The sequence below is a fragment of the Choloepus didactylus genome, chromosome 3, assembly GCF_015220235.1.
Source record: "Choloepus didactylus isolate mChoDid1 chromosome 3, mChoDid1.pri, whole genome shotgun sequence".
NCBI classification, from domain to species: Eukaryota; Metazoa; Chordata; class Mammalia; order Pilosa; family Megalonychidae; genus Choloepus; species Choloepus didactylus.
This window is the reverse complement of record NC_051309.1, coordinates 215314684-215340338: the sequence shown is the minus strand read 5'-3', so window position 1 is coordinate 215340338 and position 25655 is coordinate 215314684. Positions and strand designations below refer to the sequence as shown.

General features: G+C 38.3%; 1 long non-coding RNA gene across 1 annotated transcript; it reads right to left on the bottom strand.

Annotated features, from left to right (window-relative positions):
• Window positions 1-888: 888 nt before the first annotated feature.
• LOC119530143 lies at window positions 889-25563 on the bottom strand. The gene is made up of 5 exons (XR_005216040.1): window positions 23414-25563; window positions 10722-10865; window positions 3061-3165; window positions 1136-1590; window positions 889-1083 (listed from the first exon to the last, which is right to left on the bottom strand). It is a non-coding gene; the product is annotated as an uncharacterized LOC119530143 (long non-coding RNA).
• Window positions 25564-25655: the final 92 nt, after the last annotated feature.

Sequence of the window (25655 nt, the reverse complement as noted above, 5' to 3'; positions counted from 1 at the left end):
TATCAAAGATCAGTCGGCCATAGATCTGAGGGTCTATCTCTGAATTCTCAATTCGATTCCATTGATCTATATGTCTATCTTTGTGCCAGTACCATGCTGTTTTGGCAACTGTGGCTTTATAATAAGCTTCAAAGTCAGGGAGTGTAAGTCCTCCCACTTCGTTTTTCTTTTTTAGAGTGTCTTTAGCAATTTGAGGCATCTTCCCTTTCCAAATAAATTTGATAACTAGCTTTTCCAAGTCTGCAAAGTAGGTTGTTGGAATTTTGATTGGGATTGCATTGAATCTGTAGATGAGTTTGGGTAGGATTGACATCTTAATGACATTTAGCCTTCCTATCCATGAACATGGAATATTTTTCCATCTTTTAAGGTCCCCTTCTATATCTTTTAGTAGAGTTATGTAGTTTTCTTTGTATAGGTCTTTTACATCTTTGGTTAAGTTTATTCCTAGGTACTTGATTTTTTTAGTTGCTATTGAAAATGGTATCTTTTTCTTGAGTGTCTCTTCAGTTTGTTCATTTCTAGCATATAGAAACATTACTGACTTATGTGCATTAACCTTGTATGCCGCTACTTTGCTAAATTTGTTGATTAGCTCTAGTAGCTGTATCGTCGATTTCTCAGGGTTTTCTAGATATAAGATCATATCATCTGCAAACAATGACAGTTTTACTTCTTCTTTTCCAATTTGGATGCCTGTTATTTCTTTGTCTTGCCGGATTGCCCTGGCTAGCACTTCCAGCACAATGTTGAATAATACCAACATTTGACAGTCACAGAATTAGGGATAGTAGTTGTCTCATGATAGGAAAATGATCCAGTGAGACAGAGGCTCTCAGATTTTAACTGGACTTTAATAAACACTCTCTAATTTCAAATTAAAATAGTAATTTTTCTTAAATTACACCTAGTTCCCAATTTTTCAATAGTTTTCACTTCTTTAACACTGCAGGAAAAACAGCCTATTAAAACTTAACAAGAGCATGTAAAAGGAGGCACCCATGACCCCTTTCTCCTCAGGTTTCAAGAGGTCTCCTCCTGCACTGATGTGTCCCCACGTTTCACAACTGGAAGGTCCCAACACTTTCTACATTTGTTCCATGGTTTCTACATTTCTACATTTCTACATTTCTACATTTCTACATTTGTTCCATGGTTGCATATGTTTCCCATTCTGTCTGGATCTACCAGAACTTCTAACCCAGAGACGATGCTGAATTGGGAAAACATACTGCGGCAGGCCACGATGTCCAGCCTTTAAGGCCCTCAATGCATGAAAACGTGGATGAGCCTTGCTGAACTATTCCAGGAGAAAGTAAAGAATAAACACCATGGGAACAGTGCAGAAAAACAAAGGGGCTGTGTTCCCCATTTAAGAAAAATCACCTTAGAAAAACCACAACAAAGCCCCTCCTCAACATCAGCTGTAGGAACAGGAAGCTTTTCACTCACTGTGGACACGGCCCGAGTCGTCCCAGAGCCGCAGGGGCCTCTCCCAACAGCCCACGGAGGAGGCGCTGGAGTCCTCGGGGCCAACACGTAGGTGTCCTGGAACGGGATGTGGACTAGAAAAGCGTAAACTAAGAAGATCTGGAGAAAGATCGGGCTGTAATTAACAATAATGCACCTCTTTTGGCTTATCAATTGTAACAAATGTACCATGCTGATGTAAAATGATGTAACTAACTGCATCTTAGTTACATGATACACCTCTGGGCTATTTATATAAATTATTTAAAGCTGAAACTATTCTCAGGTAAACATTTATTACAAAACACTTATATTTCTTAAAACATTTTTAAAACCATTCCTGCAATTAATTACTATTAATTCCCTCTGTTATCTCTCATATTGTTTTTATTTAATAGTATTAATGACAAAAATTTAAAAAATGGGGAAATAGAGAATATCAAATAAAAACCTTCTGCACATATTTTATGTTTAAGTATCAATGGATAGCTTTTGATGCTGTTCTGCTTTACTTGGGTTGTGTACACTCTCTAAACAGCTGGTCTTCACAGACCAGAGACAAAAGTTTCAGATATAAGAGAATATATTTCATATCACATTTGAACATATTCAAACAACTGGTTCATCAAAAAAAATTAAAAGTCTAATGACAAGTTGATTCATCGTGACTGCCTCACTTCTTCCGAAAAAATCTTCATTTTGTTTCCATGTTCACTTTTTACGATAATTGATCAGAATGAAATTAATTGCAATCAAATACTCAAAGATTGAAAGAATGGCACCAGACTTTGTGGATGTGAAGATTCAATGTTTCATCATGACACTGTCTCAATAGAAGTGTTTAAAACACATCAAAATTTACAATTTCCTGGATGATGCTTTGCAGAAAGCTACAAACTAAGAAAACCAAAAGTGTCAGAATACTTTAAAAGTGATTTTAAATGTTGCTAGGTTTTTTCCTAAAAACCATTTACCACTTTTATGATCACAAGGACTTACTGCAAAGACAAACCAGGAAATGTTTTGAATTTATGTGAACATAGCAAATCATGTAGCTATTGATACAAAGGATCTGTGTCTTATTTATGGAGCACAATTCAAAAGTAACACACAGTACTATTAAGAAAATTGTGTTAGAGCTGAAATATGAATGAGGATGTAAGCAGCAATACACTTTCATCACCTTTTGATTTTACAACAGTAGTCCACAGTGAACAAATACATCAGAATATAAAGGATACCCATATTAAGAATAATGCCACCAAATAGGAGAAAGATTTACTAACCTTATTGAAATCAAAGAGGAAAAAGGATATATTCTAGCTTAGGAAATTATTAATGAATTTCAAGAAGATAACATTGGCCTAAAAAATGCTCATAGACAGACATATTATCAGGGAGCATCTTTGGCAGGTATATAAAAATTTAGAAGCCATTATTTTCCCCAAATAAGAGTATGCCCCATCTGTTCCCTGCTCAGCTCAAAATCTCTATTTTATATGCAGAACTTCCATTTCTAAAACTTTATATATGACTGTGGTGGTTTGGAACTGTATGGACCCCAGAAATTCAGCCAATTTTAAGGAGTACCTTGTGATGAGGTTATTTCAGTTAAGGCATGACCCAATGTGAGTATTAATCCTCATACTGGAATCCTTTACAAACAAATGTAATTCAGGCCATGGAAACAAGAATCTGAAAGCAATGAAACACAGAAGGGACAGGAGAGAACATCAGACACTGCCATGCGCCTTGCCATGTGACAGAGGAAGAAGGATCAGCAGCAGCCGATCTTCAGGAAGAAAGCATCACCTGGAGGATGCCTTGATTTGGAAATTTTCACAGCCAACAGTTAATTTTATTTATTTTTTTTGATTCTTCAGCTAAGACAGCAGAAGAGATGATTTATTGTACATGTTACATTGGACCACAACTGAGAACAGAACTGGTCCAGAATGTCACAGGTCCAGGGAAAAGTACCAAAAGGGAATGCTTTGATACAATCAAGGTGGGTCTCTCAGAGGTCTCTGTGGAAGTTGGACAATGTTGGAAGTTCTAGGTCTATTGAGAGAGCAGTTTGAGAAAGCAACCTGCAGTCAACACCCTGTATCAGCAAACCCAGCCTCTGGCATTCCATATTTCTGCTCCCCAGGTCTCCACGGGGGCACACACTAATGGTTTAATTGGATCTCTGCCTCATCTTTTTTTTTTTTAATATTCATTTTATCGAGATATATTCACATACCACGCAGTCATACAAAACAAATCGTACATTCGATTGTTCACAGTACCATTACATAGTTGGACATTCATCACCAAAATCAATCCCTGACACCTTCATTACCACACACACAAAAATAACAATAATAATAATCAAAGTGAAAAAGAGCAATTAAAGTAAAAAAGAACACTGGGTGCCATTGTCTGTCTGTTTTGTTTGCTTCCTTCCCCTATTTTTCTACTAATCCATCCATAAACCAGGGGAGTGTGGTCCTTATGACTCTCCCAATCCCACTGTCACCCCTCATAAGCTACATTTTTATACAATTGTCTTCAAGATTCATGGGTTCTGGGTTGTAGTTTGATAGTTTCAGGTATCTATCACCAGCTAACCCCATTCATTAGAACCTAAAAAGGGTTGTCTATATTGCATGTAAGAGTGCCCACCAGAGTGACCTCTAGGCTGGTTTTGGAATCTCTCTGCCATGGAAGTTTATTTCATTTCCATTCACATCCCCCTTTTGCTCAAGATGTTCTCCATCCCACGATGCCAGGTCTACATTCCTCCCCGGGAGTCATATTCCACGTTGCCAGGGAGATTCACTCCCCTGGGTGTCAGATCCCACATAGGGGGGAGAGCAGCGATTTCACCTGCCAAGTTGGCTTAGCGAGAGAGAGAGGGCCACATCTGAGCAACAAAGAGGCATTCGGGAGGAGGCTCTTAGGCACAAATATAGGGAGGCCTAGCCTTTCCCGCAGCAACAGTCTTCCCAAGGGCAAGTCCTGTGGTAGAGGGCTCAGCCCATCAAACCACCAGTCCCCTATGTCTGTGGGCATGTTAGCAACCATTGCGGCAGGGCAGGCCAATACCACTGCATTCTCCAACAGCTCCTCAAGGGGGCTCTGCATTTTTTCCTTGTTTTTTTTTTTTTTTAACTTTATTTTTGTTGAAATCAACTGCATGAAAAATAAAAAAAATAAAAAAATTTTAAAAAAACACTATAAAAGAACATTTCAAAGAGACCATAACAAGGGAGTAAGAAAAAGACAACTAACCTAAGCTAACTGCTTACTTCCAACATGTTCCTACTCTACTCCAAGAAAGTAACCTAATATAGCAACATTTCTGTGAACTTGTTCCTACTATACCCATCAGAAATTAACAGACCATAGTCATTCCTGGGCATTCCCAGAATGTTAAATTTACCCACGATAGCTTATTTGTTCTTATTGGATTATTGTTCCCCCTTCCTTCATTACTCTCTATCACTAGTTCCCCTACATTCTACATTATAAACCATTTGTTTTACATTTTTCAAAGTTCACATTAGTGGTAGCATATAATATTTGTCTTTTTGTGCCTGGCTTATTTCACCCAGCATTATGTCTTCAAGGTTCATCCATGTTGTCATATGTTTCACAATATCATTCATTCTTACCGCTGTGTAGTATTCCATCGTGTGTATATACCACATTTCATTTATCCACTCATCTCTTGAAGGACATTTGGGTTGTTTCCATCTCTTGGCAATTGTGAATAATGCTGCTATGAACACTGGTGTGCAGACATCTGTTCATGTCACTGGCTTTCCGATCTTCCGGGTATGTGCCGAGAAGTGCAATTGCTGGATCGAAGGGTAACTCTGTATCTAGTTTTCTAAGGAACTGCCAGACTGACTTCCAGAGTGGCTGAACCATTATACAGTCCCATCAACAATGAATAAGAGTCCCAATTTTTCCACACCCCCTCCAGCATTTGTAGTTTCCTGTTTGTTTATTGGCAGCCATTCTAATTGGTGTGAGATGGTATCTCATTGTGGTCTTAATTTGCATCTCTCTAATAGCTAGTGAAGCTGAACATTTTTTCATGTGTTTCTTGGCCATTTGTATTTCCTCTTCAGAGAAGTGTCTTTTCATACCTTTTGCCCATTTTACAATTGGGCTGTCTGAACTATCATCATTGAGTTGCAGGATTTCTTTATATATGCAAGATAGCAGTCTTTTGTCACATACATGGTTTCCAAAAATATTTTCCCATTGAGTTGGCTGCCTCTTTACCTTGTTGAGAAATTCCTTTGAGGTGCAGAAACTTCTAAGCTTGAGGAGTTCCCATTTACCTATTTTTTCTTTTGTTGCTTGTGCTTTGGGTGTAAAGTCTAGGAAGTGGCCGCCTAATACAAGGTCTTGAAGATGTTTCCCTACATTATCTTCTAGGAGTTTTATGGTACTTTCTTTTATATTGAGATCTTTGGCCCATTTTGAGTTAATTTTTGTGTAGGGTGTGAGGTAGGGGTCCTCTTTCATTCTTTTGGATATGGATATCCAACTCTCCCAGCCCCATTTGTTGAAAAGACCATTGTGACCCAGTTCAGTGACTTTGGGGGCCTTATCAAAGATCAGTCGGCCATAGATCTGGGGGTCTATCTCCAAATTCTCCATTTGATTCCATTGATCTATATGTCTATCTTTGTGCCAGTACCATGCTGTTTTGACAACTGTGGCTTTATAATAAGCTTCAAAGTCAGTGAGTGTAAGTCCTCCGACTTCGTTTTTCTTTTTTAGAGTGTCTTTAGCAATTCAAGGCATCTTCCCTTTCCAAATAAATTTGATAAGTAGCTTTTTCAAGTCTGCAAAGTAGGTTGTTGGAATTTTGATTGGGATTGCATTGAATCTCTAGATGAGTTTGGGTAGAAGTGACATCTTAATGACAGTTAGCCTTCCTATCCATGAACATGGAATATTTTTCCATTTTTTAAGGTCCCCTTCTATTTCTTTTAGTAGAGTTATATAGTTTCCTTTGTATAGGTCTTTTACATCTGTGGTTAAGTTTATTCTTAGGTATTTGATTTTTTTCAGTTGCTATTGAAAATGGTATCTTTTTCTTGAGTGTCTCTTCAGTTTGTTCATTTCTAGCATATAGAAACATTACTGACTTATGTGCAATAATCTTGTATCCCGCTAATTTGCTAAATTTCTTTATTAGCTCTAGTAGCTGTATCATCGATTTCTCGGGGTTTTCCAGATATAAGATCATATCATCTGCAAACAATGACAGTTTTACTTCTTCCTTTCCAATTTGGATGCATTTTATTTCTTTGTCTTGCTGGACTGACCTGGCTAGCACTTCCAGCACAATGTTGAATAACAGTGGTGATAGTGGGCATCCTTGTCTTGTTCCTGATCTTAGAAGGAAGGCTTTCAGTCTCTCACCATTGAGTACTATGCTGGCTGTGGGTTTTTCATATATGCTCTTTATCATATTGAGGAAGTTACCTTCAATTCCTAGCTTTTGAAGTGTTTTTATCAAAAAGGGATGTTGGATTTTGTCGAATGCTTTTTCAGCATCTATTGAGATGATCATTTGATTTTTTCTCTTTTGATTTTTTAACGTGTTGTAATACATTGATTGATTTTCTTACGTTGAACCATCCTTGCATGTCTGGAATGAACCGCACTTGGTCATGGTGCATGATTTTTTTAATGTGTCTTTGGATTTGATTTGCAAGTACTTTGTTGAGGATTTCTGCATCTATATTCATTAGGGAGATTGGCCGGTAGTTTTCCTTTTTTGTAGCATCTTTGCCTGGTTTTGGTATTAGATTGATGTTAGCTTCATAAAATGAGTTAGGTAGTGTTCCATTTTCTTCAATGTTTTGAAAGAGTTTAAGTAAGATTGGTGTCAGTTCTTTTTGGAAAGTTTTGTAGAATTCCCCTGTGAAGCCATCTGGCCCTGGGCATTTATTTGTAGGAAGCTTTCTGATGACTAATTAGATCTCTGCTTACTGATTGGTTGGTTGACGTCTTCTGTTTCTTCCCTGATCAGTCTAGGTTGTTAATATGTTTCCAAGAAATTGTCCATTTCCTCTACATTATCCAGTTTGTTGCCATACAGTTGTTCATAGTATCCTCTTATAATTTTTTAAATTTCTTTGGGATCTGCAGTAATGTCACCTTTCTTATTCATTATTTTGTTTATACAGTTCTTTTCTTTTTGATTCTGTCAGTCTAGCTAGGGGCTTGTCAATCTTATTGATCTTCTCAAAGAACCAACTTTTGGTGTTATTTATCCTCTCCATTTTTTTTTTTTTTTGTTTGTTCTCTATGTCATTTATTTCTGCTTTAATCCTTCTTATTTCTTTCCTTCTTCTTGGTTTTAGGATTGGTTTGCTGTTCATTTTCTAGCTTCTTCAGTTGATCCATTAGTTCTTTGATTTTGGCTCTTTTTTCCTTTTTAATATGTGCATTTAGTGCTATAAATTCCCCCCTCAGTACCACTTTTGCTGCTTCCCATAGGTTTTGGTATGTTGTGTTTTCATTTTCATTCGTTTCTATATATTTAGCAATTTCTCTTGCTATTTCTTCTTTAACCCACTGATTGTTTAGGAGTGTGTTGTTTCATCTGCAGGTATTTGTGAATTTTCTAAGTCTCTGACTGTTATTGACTTCTAATTGTATTCCATTGTGGTCAGAGAATGGGCTTTGAATAATTTCAATCTTTTTAAATTTATTGAGGCTTGTTGTATGTCTCAGCATATGATCTATTCTGGAGGAAGTTCCATGAGCACTAGAGAAGAATGTGTATCCTGGTGATTTGGGATGTAATATTCTATATATGTCTGTTAAATCCAATTCATTTATCAGATTGTTCAGGTTTTCAATTTCCTTATTGGTCTTCTGCCTGGTTGATCTATCTATAGGAGAGAGTGATGTGTTGAAATCTCCCACAATTATTGTGGAAACATCAACTGCTTCCTTTAGTTTTGCCAGTGTTTTTCTCACGTATTTTGTGCCACCTCTCTCATATATGTTTTTTCCCTCTCAAGAGAGAGGGAAAAAATATATATGACAAACATAAACCAAAGGATAAGATGGCTGATTCAAGAAATGCCTTCACGTTTACAACACGGAATGTAAATGGATTAAACTCCCCAATTTAAAGATATAGATTCACAGAATGGATCAAAAAAAAAATGAACCATCAATATGTTGCATAAAGTGACTCATCTTAGACACAGGGACACAAAGAAATTGAAAGTGAAAGGCTGGAAAAAAATATTTCATGCCAGCTACAGCCAAAGAAAGCAGGTGTAGCAATATTAATCTCAGATAAAATAGACTTTAAATGCAGGGATATTTTGGGAGACAAAGAAGGCCACTACATACTAATAAAAGGGGCAATTCAACAAGAAGAAATAACAATGATAAATGTTTATGCACCCTGAATATTTTGAGTTTATGAAAGAAAGGAATGTCCATTTGTTTACAATGTCTCTGGTTGCTCTTACTGTTTTTGGAAGAAGTGGAGATGCCAAATTTATGCTACCATCTTCAAACACTAATACCCTGTGTAACTTTTAAAAGTCTAGATTCATCCATTGAATCGCAGGTCTCTTACATTGGAATTTTCAAATATGGCTCCCAAACTTACATACATACATACATACATATATATATATATATATATAATTTTTTTTTTCCTCCCAATTCCTCCAATTGATTCTGATATGCAGTTAAGTTAAACTACCACTATACTACAATGGCTGTTTAATACCTAAATCCAGTCTCCTGGCTATTTTTAACTATGAATTGATCCTTTGATAATTAGAAAATGTTATGCTATTCTTAAGTGCTCTTGAGTTCAAAAGTTTATTTACATTCACAATTTATATTTCACAGTTTTTCTATTTATGTGAATCTTATTTGATTAATAATTCCTTAGACTTTTACATCTCATTCTGTACTTGAATCCTCTGATTTATCATTTATTTTCACCTATTCAAAAAAATTGTGCTTTTATATTACACTAAACCAGTATAAAATTAATTAATTTTCTTAAATTATATATTGAGTGATGTGACAGTTAATTTCATATGTCAGCCTGGCTAGGTACAGAACCCAGCGGTTCGGTCAAGCAAACCCTAATTGTTTACTCTGAGTGTATTTTGTAGATAGATTTTCATCTATGTACTGTTGATGGCATTTTTTTTCTTATTACATCTACAATCAAAAAAGGAGAATGCCATCAGTAATGAGGGCAAGAAATCAACAACAAAAAATCACAAACCATATGAATAGGAAAGAAGATATGGCCAAGCCAAATGATCAAAATAAAAAGCCATAGGAGACAGAATTTGGAACAGCTAATCAAAGATGTTTATGCAAATCTCTGATATAATTTCAATGAGCTCGCTAAAGACAGAAAGTATATCAAGAAAATACTACATGAGCGTAAAGAAGAATTTGAAAGAATAAATAGAAAAACTGCAGATCTTAAGAAATGAAAGATACTGTAGATCAAATTAAAAGTATACTAGAGACACACAGCAGCATTTGAGGAGGTAGAAGAATCAATCAACAAACTAGAAAATAGAGCAACTGAATTCAAATGCACAAAAGAACAGATGGTGAAAAAGATGGAAAAAAGTGAATTGGATCTCAGGAAATGATGGCCTACACAAAGCACATATATATAAGAATCATTGGTGTCGCAGAAGCAGACTTATTTCTATCAAAGTTGTAAAATTAAAATAATGTTTTATTTTAAATTACACCTAGTTCTCAATTTTTCAACAGTCTTCACCTACATAAGCTTGGCAGGAAAAACTGCCCATTAAAATTAATAAAAGCATGTAAAGATTTTCCCTTTCTCCTTGGCTTCAGTGTGGCTCATCTGGCACTGGTCTTCCCCAAACTACCCAACTGAACGGTTCCCACATTTTGCATATTTGTATCATGACTGCATATATTTCCCCACTCTCTCTGAATCATTCAGAATTTTCAACCATATCAATCCTGAATTGGTAAAACATATTACAGCATGTCATAATTCCCAGCCATCAAAGCCCTCAATGAATGCCAACTTGCCTAAGTCTTGCTAAAATATTCCATGAGAATGTAAAGTAGAAACTAAACTGGAGAATCAAGATAATGAAAGGTTCTGTGTTCCCTGTGTAACAAAAAATCACCTCAGAAAAATGGTGGCAAATCCCTAGCTCAGCATCAGGGACAAGAATGGGAAGCTTTTTACTCACTGTGTACACTGCCTGAGTTTTCCAGACCCAGGAGCGCCACCATGTCAGCCCCAAAGGAGGAAGACCTTGGCTTCAATGCGGACACAGTGCCACAGTCCCCAGAGCCCAACAGAGAAGGCTTTGCGACTTGGCCAGAGGTTTGTTCTGTCAAAAAAAAGAAGAAGAAATGGTTGTGAGTCACCATCTCCTGATGCAGCAGTGTACCACAGGAAGCTTGGTGCCCACGGTTTAGCTCTGGACTTCTTGCCCCCTGCAGGCCCCTCCCTGAATCTTTGAAATTAAGTTTTTACAATACAAGTGTCACCAGTTTGAAAGTTAAAGAAAACAGTGGTAAGTCTCAAGAGCATTGATAACAATGCATGGAGACAATAAGAAGCAAAGCACTAAGTCAACATACAAAAGTCAAATGAGTTCCCCTTCCCAGCAATGAACAATGAAGTAGGAAACACACAAATGCATTTAGGATACTAAACACATGCAATGGATTCTCTTGGATTAAGCCTAACAAAATTTGTAAATATCTTAATCTTGTAAACTATGAAAACCTTGAAAGAAACAAAACAAAATCAAAATAAAGGGAGAAATATTCCTTTCCCATAGTGGTTTCACACAATAATTTTAAGATATCGGTTGGTTCCAACTTGATCTCTGGAGGCAATGCAAGCTCAATAAGAATCCAAGTAAGATATTTGATAGATATAGACAAACTGCTTTTAATCCTAGATACGAGTACAAATTGCTCATGAAGAACAATGTTAAAGAACGCAGATTTCATGATGCCAAATATTTTAATAAACATTTTATAACTAAACCAGCGTAAATAAAGAGAGTATGACCTTGGCACACAGAAAAACGGAAAACAATTCACTCTGCATGTAGACCCCTGCAAATACAGTCAGGCGGACACAGCCCTTTCCAAAAACGGTGATGGAACAACCGATGACCACATAGGAAAAAAACATAAACTTTACATCTTATACAAAGATGGACTCAAAATAGTTTTTTGTGTGTGTAAAATGCAAAATTCTAAAAATTTAGAAGACAACAGAAGGTAAAATCTATGTGGCCTTAGGTTGCTGATGAGTTTTTATGTGCAACACCTAAAAAGAGTCATGAACAGGAAAAGTAACTGAACGTCATTAAAATATTTAAATTCTACTCTATGGAAGACATTGTTAAGAGAATGTTAAAGACCTCAGCCTTGCACTGGGAGAAAGTTTTGCCACCCACATGTATCTAAACAGGACTTGTACCAAAATATACAAAAGACAATCAACTATACAGTAAGAAAGAAATTACCCAGTTGAAAAATGGGTCAAGGACTGAACAGACATCTCACCAAGTTAGGTGTACAGCTGGAAAATAAACACATATAAAGATGCTCAATGGTATCTTACGTTACAGGAAATCAACCTAAAACAACAACAAGAGACACGACATACCCACTGGAATGGCTACATCCAAAACACAGACAAACCGATTGCTAGAGATGATGTGGAACCACAGGGACGTGTATTCATTGCTGGAGGGGATGCACAATGGCACAGCCATTTGGGGAAACATTTTGGCCTTTCTTACAAAGTCAAAGATATCTCAGCATGTGACTCATAAGCCACATTTGTAAAATATTTACTCCAACTGGAAGGGAAAATGTGGGGACCTACATAACTCTGAAATAAGTGAAATCTGTAAGACTATCGGCAAAAGTTAGTATAAACAAGCAATGAACACGGGTAAAGTTCTTGGCAATGGGGGCTTTGGTTAACAAATGTGAAGCTACTGTAAATGCATATTAGAACTGAACAATCTATTCAACAGAAAGGAGACACTGGGACATAGGTTTCTCACTGCTGGAGTGGAAGGTTACAGAAAAATCATGTAAGAAAGCTAGAGCTTTTACATTGACATCATCAATATGTTGATGTAAACAGCTACTGAAAACTTCTCTGCAGAGATTCAATGAAAAAAAAGGATAATTCTAAATTATCTGAAACTTGGAAAGAGGATACAGACTGGAGAAATTCACTACAGATGCTGAATTGAAGAAAGAATATCAGCAGGACTTTTCCATCCAAGGCCAGCTGGACTTTCTCCTCTCCCCCCATACTTGGTCTCTGTATAGGAAAGGCAAAGGAACAGCAGAACAGAACCCTCCTACCAGGGACCCATATTTTAAAATCTCACAGCAGAGAAAAATACCACACTATTTGAAGACCCAGCAGACAGGGAAGACATTTCAAGGCCCAGATCAGTGAGAGACAAAGAGACTGAGAAAACACAGAGACATGTCTCCAGCCCTGGGTCTGAAAGCCTTTCCCCCACCCTTCAGGGAAGCATCAGCCTGTGGCTATTTCCTTGCTCTGGAAACAGCTGGAGTGCTGGGTCAGTGCAGGAGCACCTTGCCACAGGTGGAGACCCACGTCCAGCCTGATTTTGGCTGGCAGAGTCAAGGCACAGGAATCCTGCAGTTTCAGCCTGTTCAGGTCACACACAACCAGTGCTTGCAGGCAAAGCAGCCTCTGAGGACAAATTCCTGAAAAGCATCATCTGCTGAACAGTCAAGAAAGTGCAAGGGAAGAAAATATTTTTTAAAAGATGCTTCAGATGCTTTCTTAGGAGTATAGGAGCTCATCTACACACCCTCTACAGAAACCCAGCCCTGTTTTGGCTCAGAAATAGGGGAAGACCTGACTGTTAAAGCAGGGCTCTGAAACAAACCTAGGTCTTGCAAGCCAGTAGAAAGTAGAGCAACACTGGAAGCCAGCAGATTAGTGTTATCACACACAGTGAACTTGCTGGGGTGCCCAGTGCCAACCTCCCACACCTGTGGCAGACCACAGTGGGTGCCTGATTTTAGGGGAAAGACTGGGGAGCAGAGGCAACCTCACAACTGGCCAAGGAGAGAAACAAGAGATAGAGATCAACATCAACCAATAAGAAAACATTAGGCAAAAGAAAGGAAACAAACTCCAGAATAAACCAATCAAGAAAATCAATACCTAGACAACAGAAAATCACAAGCTACATCAGGAAATGGGAACATATGGCCCAAAGGAAGAAACTAATATCTCACCTGAGATATGAGACAGAATGTGACAAAAGAGATGAAGGATATAAAGGCGACACTGGGGGATCATAAGGAAGAACTCGTAAGCTAGAAAAACAAAAGGCAGAATATATGGGAATGAAAGGCACAATGGAAGAGATGAAAAATACAGTGGAGGCAGACAACAGCAGACTTTCTGAGGCAGATGAAAGGATCAGTGATCTTGAGGACATGACATCTGAAATCCTGCACACAAAGGAAGATAGGGAAAAGAATGGAAAAATATCAGCAGGGTCTCAGGGAACTTAATGACAACATGAATCACACAAATATGTGTTATAGGTGTCCCAGAAGTAGAAGCAAAGGGAAAAGTGGCAGAAAGGATAAAAAAGGAAATAAATAATGAAAATGTCCCAAATCTTATGAAAGACATAAAACTATGGGTGCAAGAAGCACAGCTTACCCAAAACAGAACTGATCCAAACAGACCTGAAAGCAGCAAGAGAAGAGCAATCCATCACAAACAACATGGATAACACTAAGTGCAGATCTCTCAGCAGACAACATGGAGGTGAGAAGGCAGTGGTATGATATGTTTAACATCCTGAAAGAGAAAAACTGCCAACCAAGAATCCTATATCTGGCAAAACTGCCCTTCAGAAATGAGGGAGAATTTAACATATTTACAGATAAATGGACACGCAAGAGTTCATGAAGAGGAGACCTCCTCTACAGGAAATACTAAAGGGAGTGCCACAGGCAGACAAGAAAAGCAGGAGAGGGCAGTTTGTAGAAGACTGTAGAAATGAAGATATCAGGAGGTGGAAAAAGGGCAGAGATTGGGCGTTTGATGTTGAAGGAGTATAGAATGTTCTAGAGGACTGATTGTGTAGATCTAGAAATGGATTGCACAATATTTTGTGATGGTAGCACAATATTGTAAGTACTCTGAGAAAAGGTGACTGAATACCATTGAAAGAAGGAGGTTAAGGGTATGTGTGACACCACAGGGAAAGACAGAAGATAAAAAGTGGGACTGTGTAACTTAGTGAAACCTAGAGTGGACAATGAGTGTGATTAAATATTCAAATGTAAGAAAGTATTTGCATGAGAGAGCAGCAACAAGGAAGGAAGTTTTGAGATATGCAATGAAGTGAATGGACCATGAGGACAGTAGGTTGAGTGAAATAAACCAGAAATGAAAACACAGACATTATAATGCCTCACTGATATCGATGAATAACAATGTCTGAACTCTGAGAATTGGATCTTGGAGCATGGGCTATAAGGGGAAGGTTCCTAGATTGCAATCTCTTACAGCACTCACATACATTCATGAGTTGTAACAGTTATTTCTAAATTTTGAGATTCTAAGCTGTTTGTGTGTGACACGGTCAGTCCCTGGAGCTTCTGGTGTCTGTATGGTGCGTGGTATTCAGAGCAGAACTCAGCAGCCGTGAGTGTCGGCATTGCCCCATGAATCAACTGCTAAAAAAGGCTGAAAAAGGAGATCAGACTTTGGAAATATAAATGAAATTGACTTGGCTGAGACTGGGATAGATCAGACTAAAGGGTAGAGGCTGATATTAACTATGTCTCGAAACTTTGGCTTCCATGTGGGACCAAAGAAAGAGATGTCTCCATGGTGCAAAATCTATATTTTCTGTAGCATGCTGTATAATTTAACTTCTATGGTCAGTTTATTCAAATACCATAATTACATGGAACCTGGACTAGGGAATGAGAACTTGTTGGTTTGTACAGGTTAGCATGAAGCCCAGATACAACCCAGGGTAATCTGGGCAGAGAATAAAAAGTTTCTGCAAAGCCCTCTTGAGGGACTGGGGAAAAACATGGAAATAATCAACTGCCCCAGCTGGGGAATTCCTGATATTCTTGCAAGCACTGGGGACTACCAGCTTAGTAGGCTGAGAGCTCAATCTTGGGTCTTGCCCTTGTGAAATGTTTTACTGTAAAGGAAAGGCTAAGCCTACTCATAATTGCACCTAAGCGACACCCCAGAGGACCAACTTTGTTTCTCAGATGTGGCCTGCCTCTCTATGCCAACTTGGCCGGTAAACTCACTGCCCTCTCCCCTATCTGGGACATGATCTCCACTGGTATAAATCTCCCTGGCAATGTTGGAAGTGATTCCTGGTGATGAGCCTGGACCCTGCATCGCATGACTGAGAAAGCCTTTTGGACCAAAAGGTGGAAGAGAAATTAAACAAAATGAAGTTTCAGTGGCTGAGAGATTTTAAATGGAATCGAGTGGTCATTCTGGAAGTAACTCTTATGCGTGACATATAGACATAACTTTTTAGTTTTTAGTTTATAGAATAGTTAGAAAGAAACATCTGAAACTGTTCAACTGCAATCCAGTATCCTTGATTCTTGAAGGGGATCATATAACAATGTAGCTTATATGGTACAACTGCGTGATAGTGAAAACCTTATGGCTCACAGTCCCTTAACTCAGTGTATGGAAAAATGAGTAGAAAATGGTGACAGAAAGTAAATCAATAATATGGCGGAGAAGGGTATGGGACATTTTGGGTGTTCTTTTTGCTTTTATTTTTATTTTTTGCAGTCATGAAAACGTTCAAAAATTGATTGTGGTGCTGATTGCAAAAACTATATGATAATACTGTGACCAATTATTTTACACTTTAGATGATTGTATGGTATGTAAATATATTTCAATTAAAAATTAAAAAAATAATAAAAGAAAGCTGGAGTGATCCATGTGGTAATGTATTATGGTTGGAGATGTGTTTAAATTCATGAAAGAGCAAAGATGCAAGGACACCCCTGGTGAACCCAACATCTAGGTTTTTTCAAAAAGCAATCTTATTGAGATATATTCAAATACTATAAAACTCATCCAAAGTGTACAAATCAATGGCTTTTAGTATAATCACAGAGCTGTGTATTCAACACCACAATTAACTTTAGAACATTTTCTATACTCCAAAAGAAAAACCACATGCCCCTTAGCAGTCACCTCTCAATCCTTCTATCCTTCCCCAGCCCTACATAGCCATTAATTTAATACAGTTTCTATGGATTTATTTATATACAAAGAATATTAAATATTACTAACTACAGCTCACAGTTTGCAATAGCTGTCTTTTCCCCACGAACCACCCTATTTTTACCTTGTACAGATGTACATTTGTTATAGTTCATGAAAGAACATTCTTCTACCTGTACTATTCACCAAAGGCATCATCCATCACAGAGTTCAACATTATACAGTCCCACATTTTATCCTCTAACTTTTCTTCTAGCAACATATACTAACTAAATCTATCCCTTTCTTCCACATTCACACACATAATTCAGTGCTCTTAATTATACTCACAGTATTTTCCTGCCATCTCCACTGGAAGTGGACACAGATCTAGGTTTATAATGCTCCTCTTCAATAAAAGGGGGGCAGTTCTCCCTCCAGAAAAGTTTAATTCTAGTTCTGATGTAGGAAGTATACAAGATAGTCCTAGACAATCTTCTAGAGCCAGAAAGTAAGGAATTAAGCAAGCAATGAAAACGAGACACACACATACACTCACACACACACATTCACAAGTAAATTTAAAAGAGGAGCTCACTGAAAGGCCTCCTGGTGGACAAAGTTTGAACAATTTTAGCAACAATATAAATCATGAGAAACTGCATTATAATCAAAAGTAAAATATTGATATGAAGCAACCAGACTAATTTAAAAGATTATATTGATGAACACATGGGGAAGAAATATCCTGCTTGAGTTTCCTAGACTTATTGAGCAGATTCCATGAAATGAGTTGGTTTAAACAATGGGAATTTATAAGCTTCTGGCTTTGATACTAAAAGAAAGTCCTCATGAAGGTGAAATCAAAGCTATGCTTTCTTCCCAGGGACCAGATGCCAACAATCCTTGGCTCCTCTGGCACATGACAAGGCACATGGAAGCATCTGCTGGTCTCACGCTTTTCTTCTGGCTTTTGATGATTTCAGCTTCTGGCTTCCATGGCTTTCTTTATCTCTATATTTTTTTTCATTCTGTTTATAAAGACTCCAGTAGGAGGATTCAGACCGATTGAGAATGAGGTGGTTCATAATGTAAATGAAGTAGCCTCATCAAAAGGAAATACTTACAATAGGTCCACAATAGCAGGAATGGATTAAATTTAAGAATATGTTTTTCTTGGGTACATACAGCTTTGAACCACAACATCCAAACAATTTTCAACTTATTGATGTAGACAGAGCAAGGAGGTGGGATGCTAACTCCCCACTCCTTAAGGGTAGCTATCCGTGGTGACTGCCTTCCAAAAACCACACACAAGTTGTCAGGGGAAAAGAGTAATTTTACATAGGAGAAACCTGATAAATAAAACCAAAGCCAGGTTATGAAGGTAAACGTCAACAGTGATAAATCATCTTGAGGGTGTGAATCCTTCACACGGAGTGATGGAAAAGGCACTTCACTGTGATCTTCCTCACAAAACACATCACAGCATTAACATGACAAAAACATCAGGGAAAGCTCAAATGGAGGACATTCCATAACATTCCAGACCAGTACTCCTGAATACTATCAAGGTCATCATAAATGAGGAAGTTTCAGAAACTCTCACGGTAAGCCTAAGCAGATGTGTGGACTAAATGCAAGGAGGAATCCTGGAATGGGATGTGGAATAGAAAAAGATAAAACTAAGGAAATCTGGAAAAAAAACAGCCTGTAGACAATTATAATGTATCTATATGAGCTTATTAACTGTAACAAATGGAGCCCAATGAAGACAAAACAAGACAGAAAACTAGACCTTAGTTAAAAGATAAATCTCTGCACTGTCTGCAAAATTTTCTTGAACTCAAACTATCCCAAGGTAAAAATTTATTAAACAACATTGTTATATTTTTCCTAATGCATGACTTTTGTATAATCATTCCTCCTATTACTATTAACTCACTCTGTTAACTAGTCCTATTGTCTTATAAATAGTATTCATAACAAAAAATCTAGGATAATATATATCATCCAATAAAAGTCTATTATACAAAATTTATGTCTAATATCAATACACATGTGTATAATTATTACTATACAAGTATATTATAATTGGGTCCTATTCATGTTCTACTTGTTCTACTGTGTCATTTGGAACTCTCTAAAAATCTCATCATTATAGACCAGGTACAAGATTTAGATATCCAGGAGTATATTTCACATCATTGTTCAACACACTCAAACAACTAGTTTGTTGGAAAAGTCCTAGTACGTAAGGGTGGGAGAGAGGATGCAATAAGGAACTACCCATTCTGGAGCCTCTCATATGCCTGGATAGCCCAGGACACCACGTCACGCCAAAGGAGAGAATCCCCCCCCCCAGGAAGACATGATGGCAGGGGAAACAAGTGAGTCCAAAAGATACATGAAAATTTGAGACTTGGCCAGTTCCAGTGGATTTCACCTGAAATTTTATGACTGAGCTCCAGGTTCATAACTTGATACTTTTGCCCCTGCTTGCCTTGTATAAACTCCAAGGAAAAGAGAACCTTCAGGGGAGGGAGACCCCTGCAACCTTTGTAGGCAGGATCATGCTTCCCAAGTGCAGAAGGAAACTCAAGTCATGAGACTAAGCACACCCAGGGATGAGGGCACAGGGGTCCCACCATGAAGCCCTAACATGCTCCTGTGCAGGGGAGGGGTGAGGGCACGGCACTGTCTAACCTCTAGGTTTGCTGTAGGCCAAGGTGGGGAACACAAAGGCCAGAGCTCCTGGGCTGCTCTCCCCTGGCTTCCATGGGCCATTTCCCCCTTCATTAATGCACAGTCTAATTGACACCACATTCCATTTCTATACAGGGAGGAACAAAGTCAGAGAGCCCTGTTTTAAAGAACCTTGCTGGCCCAGCCCTCCCCGGGTCCAGCTGACAGTGTGCCCTGGTTGCCAGGAGCTTGTTTGTGTTGGAGACGGCACCCTCCACAGCATTCGGGAGAGTCAGTTGTGGCCAACAGGATACCAGCACTCAGAGGCAGAGCCGTGAAGGAGAGCTCCGGAGCCACGGGGGGCCTGCTGATGGCCACCAAAGGGTCTCTCCCAGTGATCCTTAAGCAGATTTTTGGTGCTCTGTAGTTGATGTCTAAATCCATGAGACAACTCTCAGGTGTCTTTGGGCTTCCCTAAGAGATCCTGAAATATACTACTATGCTGGTTTTTACAGTGTAAATTGCAGACATAATGTAAAGAGGCAAAAACTCCGAGCCAAAATTATTTCTGCCTGTGTTGAAGAACATCAGAAAAAACCGAGAGAAGACTGGACTGATGACACGTGCATACGAAGCCCCCGAGTCCTCTGCAGTGGAGGCTGGTGCTCTGACACACAGACTCTGTGTCTGGAAGCTCTCAATACAAATCTCAACAGTCCTTCACTCGATGATTCAGGAGACCATGGGGACAACCTGGAAAAAGAATAGAAAAGCTGGACCCTAAATTTTCATCTCATGGAATGATGATGGCTTGCTTTCAAGAACAGTCTCAGCTACACCACAAGGCCGAAGACTTCCTCCAATCTCACAAGACTATTGTAAGAAATATTGTAACAGCATCACAGATGATTACAGAAAAACTTCAAAATGGAATAAAGGGAGAGGGGCAAGACAGGGGCATAGAGAGGAGTGGAATTTAGTCATTTCCCTGGAACAACTAATAAACAATCTGGAATTAGTGCTGGGGGACAACTGTGACTGTCTGCACTTTGTACACCAACCTGGACCGGGAGGAATGCCTGAGATCACAGCCCAAAATCTGTAAGTAAAAACTGCGACCTGTAACTAAAAACTGTGACCTGAGCCTAGAGCCGCCTTGCCCTTACTATGTGGCAAACATAGTAACGTGAGCTAAAGTAATACACCTCATTAATAAAATGAAGTAAAAAGAAAACAAAATAAAAACACAACCATCTAAATTGATGCAGAAAACTAATTTGCAAAAATCCAGCAGTCTTCTTGTAAAAATACCAATACATCAATGCATAGTAGGGAATTAAACTGATAAAGATCATTTATGAAAAGGCCATAGCTAACATCATATTCAAGGTGAAGACAAGAATGTCCTCTGGCACCAATATCATTCAATGTTATAGCAGAAGTTCCAGCCTAAGTAGGCAAGAAAAAGAAACAAAAGAATACAAAGTGGAAATTGAAATGGTAGTTCAAAAATAAACCATACCTACAGCCCACCGGTTTGTGACAAGGGCACCAAATCCACTCAATGGTCTCTTCAACTTACAGTGTTGGGAAAACTGGAAGCTATATACAAAAGAATGAGAAGTGGATCCCTGTCTCTCACCATATATAAAAATTAATTCAAAATGGGTTAAATAACAAAATATAAGAAACAAAATGATAAAGTCTTTCAGAGATTTAATTATGCACATCTTAAAACATACAGTTAATTTTAATCCATTTCTGCAGTGAATCCATTTTAAACAGGACTTTTTTTTTTTTACATTTGTATTCCACAGGTTTTTTTTAAATTAAATTCACTTTTATTGTGATATATTCGCATATCATACCATCATCCATGGTGTGCAATCAACTGTTCACAGTAACATCATATAATTATGCATTCATCACCCCAATCTATTTTTGAACATTTTCTTTACATCAGAAAAAATCAGAGTAACAATAAAAAATAAAAATAAAAAAGAACACCCAAATCATCCCCCCATCCCACCCTATTTTTCATTTAGTTTTTGTCCCCATTCTTCTACTCATCTGTCCATACACTAGATAAAGGGAGTGTCAATCACAAGGTTTTCACAATCACAGTCACCCCTCATAAGCTACATTGTTATACAATCATCTTCAGGAGTCCAGACTACTGGGTTGGAGTTTGATAGTTTGAGGTATTTACTTCTAGCTATTCCAATACATTAAAACCTAAAGGTGTTATCTATATAGTGCATAAGAATGTCCACCAGAGTGACCTCTTGACTCCATTTGAAATCTCTCAGTAACTGAAACTTTTTGGTCAAGAAGATACTCTCAATCCCACAATGCTGGGTCCACATCCATCCCTGGGAGTCATATCCTGCACTGCCACATAGCGGGGAAGACAGTGAGTTCACCTTCCGAGGTGGCTTAGTTAGAGAGAGAGGGCCACATCTGAGCAACAGAGAGGCACTCAGGGGGAGACACTTAGGCACAATTATAAGCAAGTTTAGCCTCTCTTTTGCAGTAACCAGCTTCATAAGGGCAAGTCTCAAGATAGAGAGCTCAGCACATCAAACCACCAGTCCTCACATTTGCGAGAAAAATCAGTCCAGGTGAGGAAGTCCAACACTTCTGCATTTTCCCCCAGCTCCTCAGAGGTTCCCTGCAAATATATTTTTATGCTCTGCCCTAATTACTTTGGGATGTGTCACTATTTCACTCTAACCTATACAGACCTACCATATCTCACTTCCTATTCAAAGTTCTAGGTAATTGTGGTTAAACAGGACTTTTTGAAGATATTTTTAGTTAAGACGTGGCCAGCTGAATAAGTTTTGGTTGTAATTCAATTACTCCAACTCTTTTATAAGCAGAGTGAAATTCAGACAAGAAACACCACAAAAAAAGCTGGAGATCAATGGGACCGACAGTAGAAAGCAGCATGTAGAATGCCAAGTGGCCAAACAGCCAAGGATGAAGGATCACTGGCACCCAGACCCAGAACACTGCAGTAACTGGGTAAATTGACCTTCTGATCATTCATGTGGGAATGCAGTCACTCAAACCTGTGAGCCAATAAATTTGAGCCAATAAATTCCCATTGTTTAAGCCTGGCTGTTTCATGCTACTTGCTTTAGCAGCCAGGAAACTAAGGGAAACTGCCAGAGGGAAAACCTGCTAGGCAATGCTTCCTTAGCATTTACACCAAAGACAGGAACAAGAAAAAACAGATAGATGGGACTTCATAAAAATTAAGTACTCTGATGCACAAAACGCTTTATGAATAAAGTGTAAAAAAATTACCAAATGGTAGAAAATATTTAGAAATCATGTTATTTTTAAGGTGGTTTATAAACAGTAATTTTTTCCACCGTAAAAAAGAATGAGGTTTCATACATACAACAGCATGCAAGAAACTGAAGCCATCATCTTGAGTGAAACAAAACCCAAAAGGACACGTATTGTATGATTTCACTGATAAATAATCAGATATGCTAATTCATAGAGTCAAACTAAAATGTATACTTTCATGGTAAGGGTTCAGGGTAGGGAGTGTCTAATTGCTACAGGGTTCCTGTTTAGGGTGATGGAAAAGTTTTGCCAAGGGATTGTGGTACAAAATGATGAATACTGACACCACTGAATGCTACATTTGCAAGTACATAAAATGCAAAATTGGAGGTAATATACGCTACAGAATGCAAGTTTTTAAAAACCATAGAAATGTACACCACCACTGTGTACCTACTCTAATGTAATCTGAGGACTGCTGATAGTCTGTAATAGTGTTTCAACAATTGTCACAAAAACCTCACACTGAAACAAAATGTGAATAAGGAAAACTGTGCTTACGGGGGAGTTCATAGGCTCTCTCCATTTTCTGCGTGACTTTACTATAAATCTACAGTTTTTACGAGGAAGAAGCAAACATTACTGTACCTTGCTGTTTCCGGCTTACTGGCTGAAGCTGGGCTCCACCAGAGCCGAAAGGAATTCACAGAAACAGTCCAGCGGCAACATAACGAAGCTTTATTTGAATTGCCGCAAGGACACCGAAAGGCTCCAGCCTTCCGGACCGCTCCCAGCGGGCTGCAGCTACACCCTGGTGTTTCACTCACGGAGACTCCTCCACGGCAGCAAAAGCGAAACTAAACGGCAGTTAACCGCCGTAAATTGCTTTTGACCTTCCCTTGGTTACAGGGGGCGGGCTTAAACCCTTGCTGTTTTAGGATTGGCTGATTTTTTTGCGAATAAGGGATTGCACTCTGTGCTATCTTGATTGGTCCATCTGATCCAATCCTGAACCACCCTTGATGGACCAATCAAGATGTCCCAGAGGCAACCGTAATTTACATATCCACAAGCACCAATCAAAATGGCCCTCAAATGAACCAATCACAAATCGCAGTCGACAGTACATCCCTTATTTATGGTCGTGGACAGTACAATCCCTTATTTGCATAAAAATCAGCCAATCCAAAAAACACCACAAGTTTAAGCGCTCCCCTCTAACTACTACAAAGCCAAGAGCGAGTTCCTTTGGGTTGCTGCGTTGCGGGATCGGTGGCTGTGACACGTTTCTGTCTGCGGAGAAGATTGCCTGCGCCGTATCTCTGAGTCGTGGAGTTGCCTGAGCAAGTGGCCGTCGGGAGCGGTTGGGAAGGTCGGAGCTTTTTCGGTGAATTCCTTCGGACTCCCGTGGGAGCTCAGCCTCATCCAGTAGCCGGTAACAAAAAGGTACAGCAATGTTTGGTTCTTTTTATTTAAAAAAGCTGTAGATTTACAGGAAAGCCATGCAGAAAATGGAGAGGTCCTGTGTACTCCTTCGTAAACGTGGTTTTCCTTCTTCACATTTTGTTTCAGTGTGAAGTTTTTGTTAAAATTGTTGAAACGACGTTATTATAACTGTTAACGGTTCTCCGTAGATTACCTTGGAATAGGTATGAGCCGATAAATGAATGTTTGGAAACGCTGGCATGGAACTTTTATGCTTATTCGGGAATTTTTTAATGTTATTTTATGTCATTTAGCTTTTCCTTTTACTTCCTTTGGAAGAATCTTACAGTAGGGCTCAGGGTTTTTAGCTTTGCAGATTATGTGACCCTATTGTAATTGTTTGTTTGCTTTACCTGTTGATTTATTTCATAGAGTCTTGTGGTTCTGCTTATGCAGCTAATTTACTTGCGTCACTTACTGATATTTACCACAAAGTAATAGATGATGAGTCCTTACAAAGATGGCCAGAGTTTACTAACCAAAGCCTTCATTATGTTCAAAAATCCTAAAACATGGTGTGTCAGTTTTACAGTTATGTTTAGGCACCCATGTGGGCCTAAACTGCAGAAAGTATAATTTGGTGATAGCTGTATTTATAATGTGATCATAAAGGAAATGCTCTAAATTAGGTATTCACGATATTTTTATCATGAATTTTATAGCTTTGGTAATCATTGCAGAACACTGTGTATTGAGTAGATGGGAAAATGGGAAGAAAACATTTATAAAGCTGAGTAATTACGGTGGCATTTTTAATAACATAGGAGATAATGGTAGTCATAAAGATAATGGTCATTTATTTTCTAAGAGCAGCAGCATTTCGAGAATTGCTTTTGCTGTTGTGTATCTTTCTAAATCATGCTGTTGACTTAGTGGCATTTTCCAACAAAGGGCACTGTAGAATGTTAATTTTTGATGGAATTTTAATAAAATGTCAGCTGGCCAGTTAAACAGATTTTTCACATTTTGTTTTCAAAATTAGTACAGTACTAAGATTTGGCATAAATTACAGGCTCCTTTACCACCTCTGGCGAGAACTCTGTAGATGGAAAACCCTAATCATACACCACCCAAAATTTAGCCAATTGACTTTGAGTTTATTTTTTAAAACCACATTTTTGTTTATTCCATAGAGCTAGTAACTTAAAACTTTTTGGTTCATAGCTTGTAAGTGTTAAGTAGAGATGTTTTAAAATTAATAGTTTTTAAAAGGATGCTTTTTAGGATGGTCTTTGTGTCTACCAGAACTTTAAAAGTGTTATATAATATTTTAAAGTTTATAATAGAATTCATGATTTTTAAAAGGCAGCTAAATACATTACATTTGTTCTCTCTTCAGTACAGAAATAGTGGTTCATCTTCACTCAGCACCTCCCAACCAAGAACCTGGTCCATTCCAAAGAAG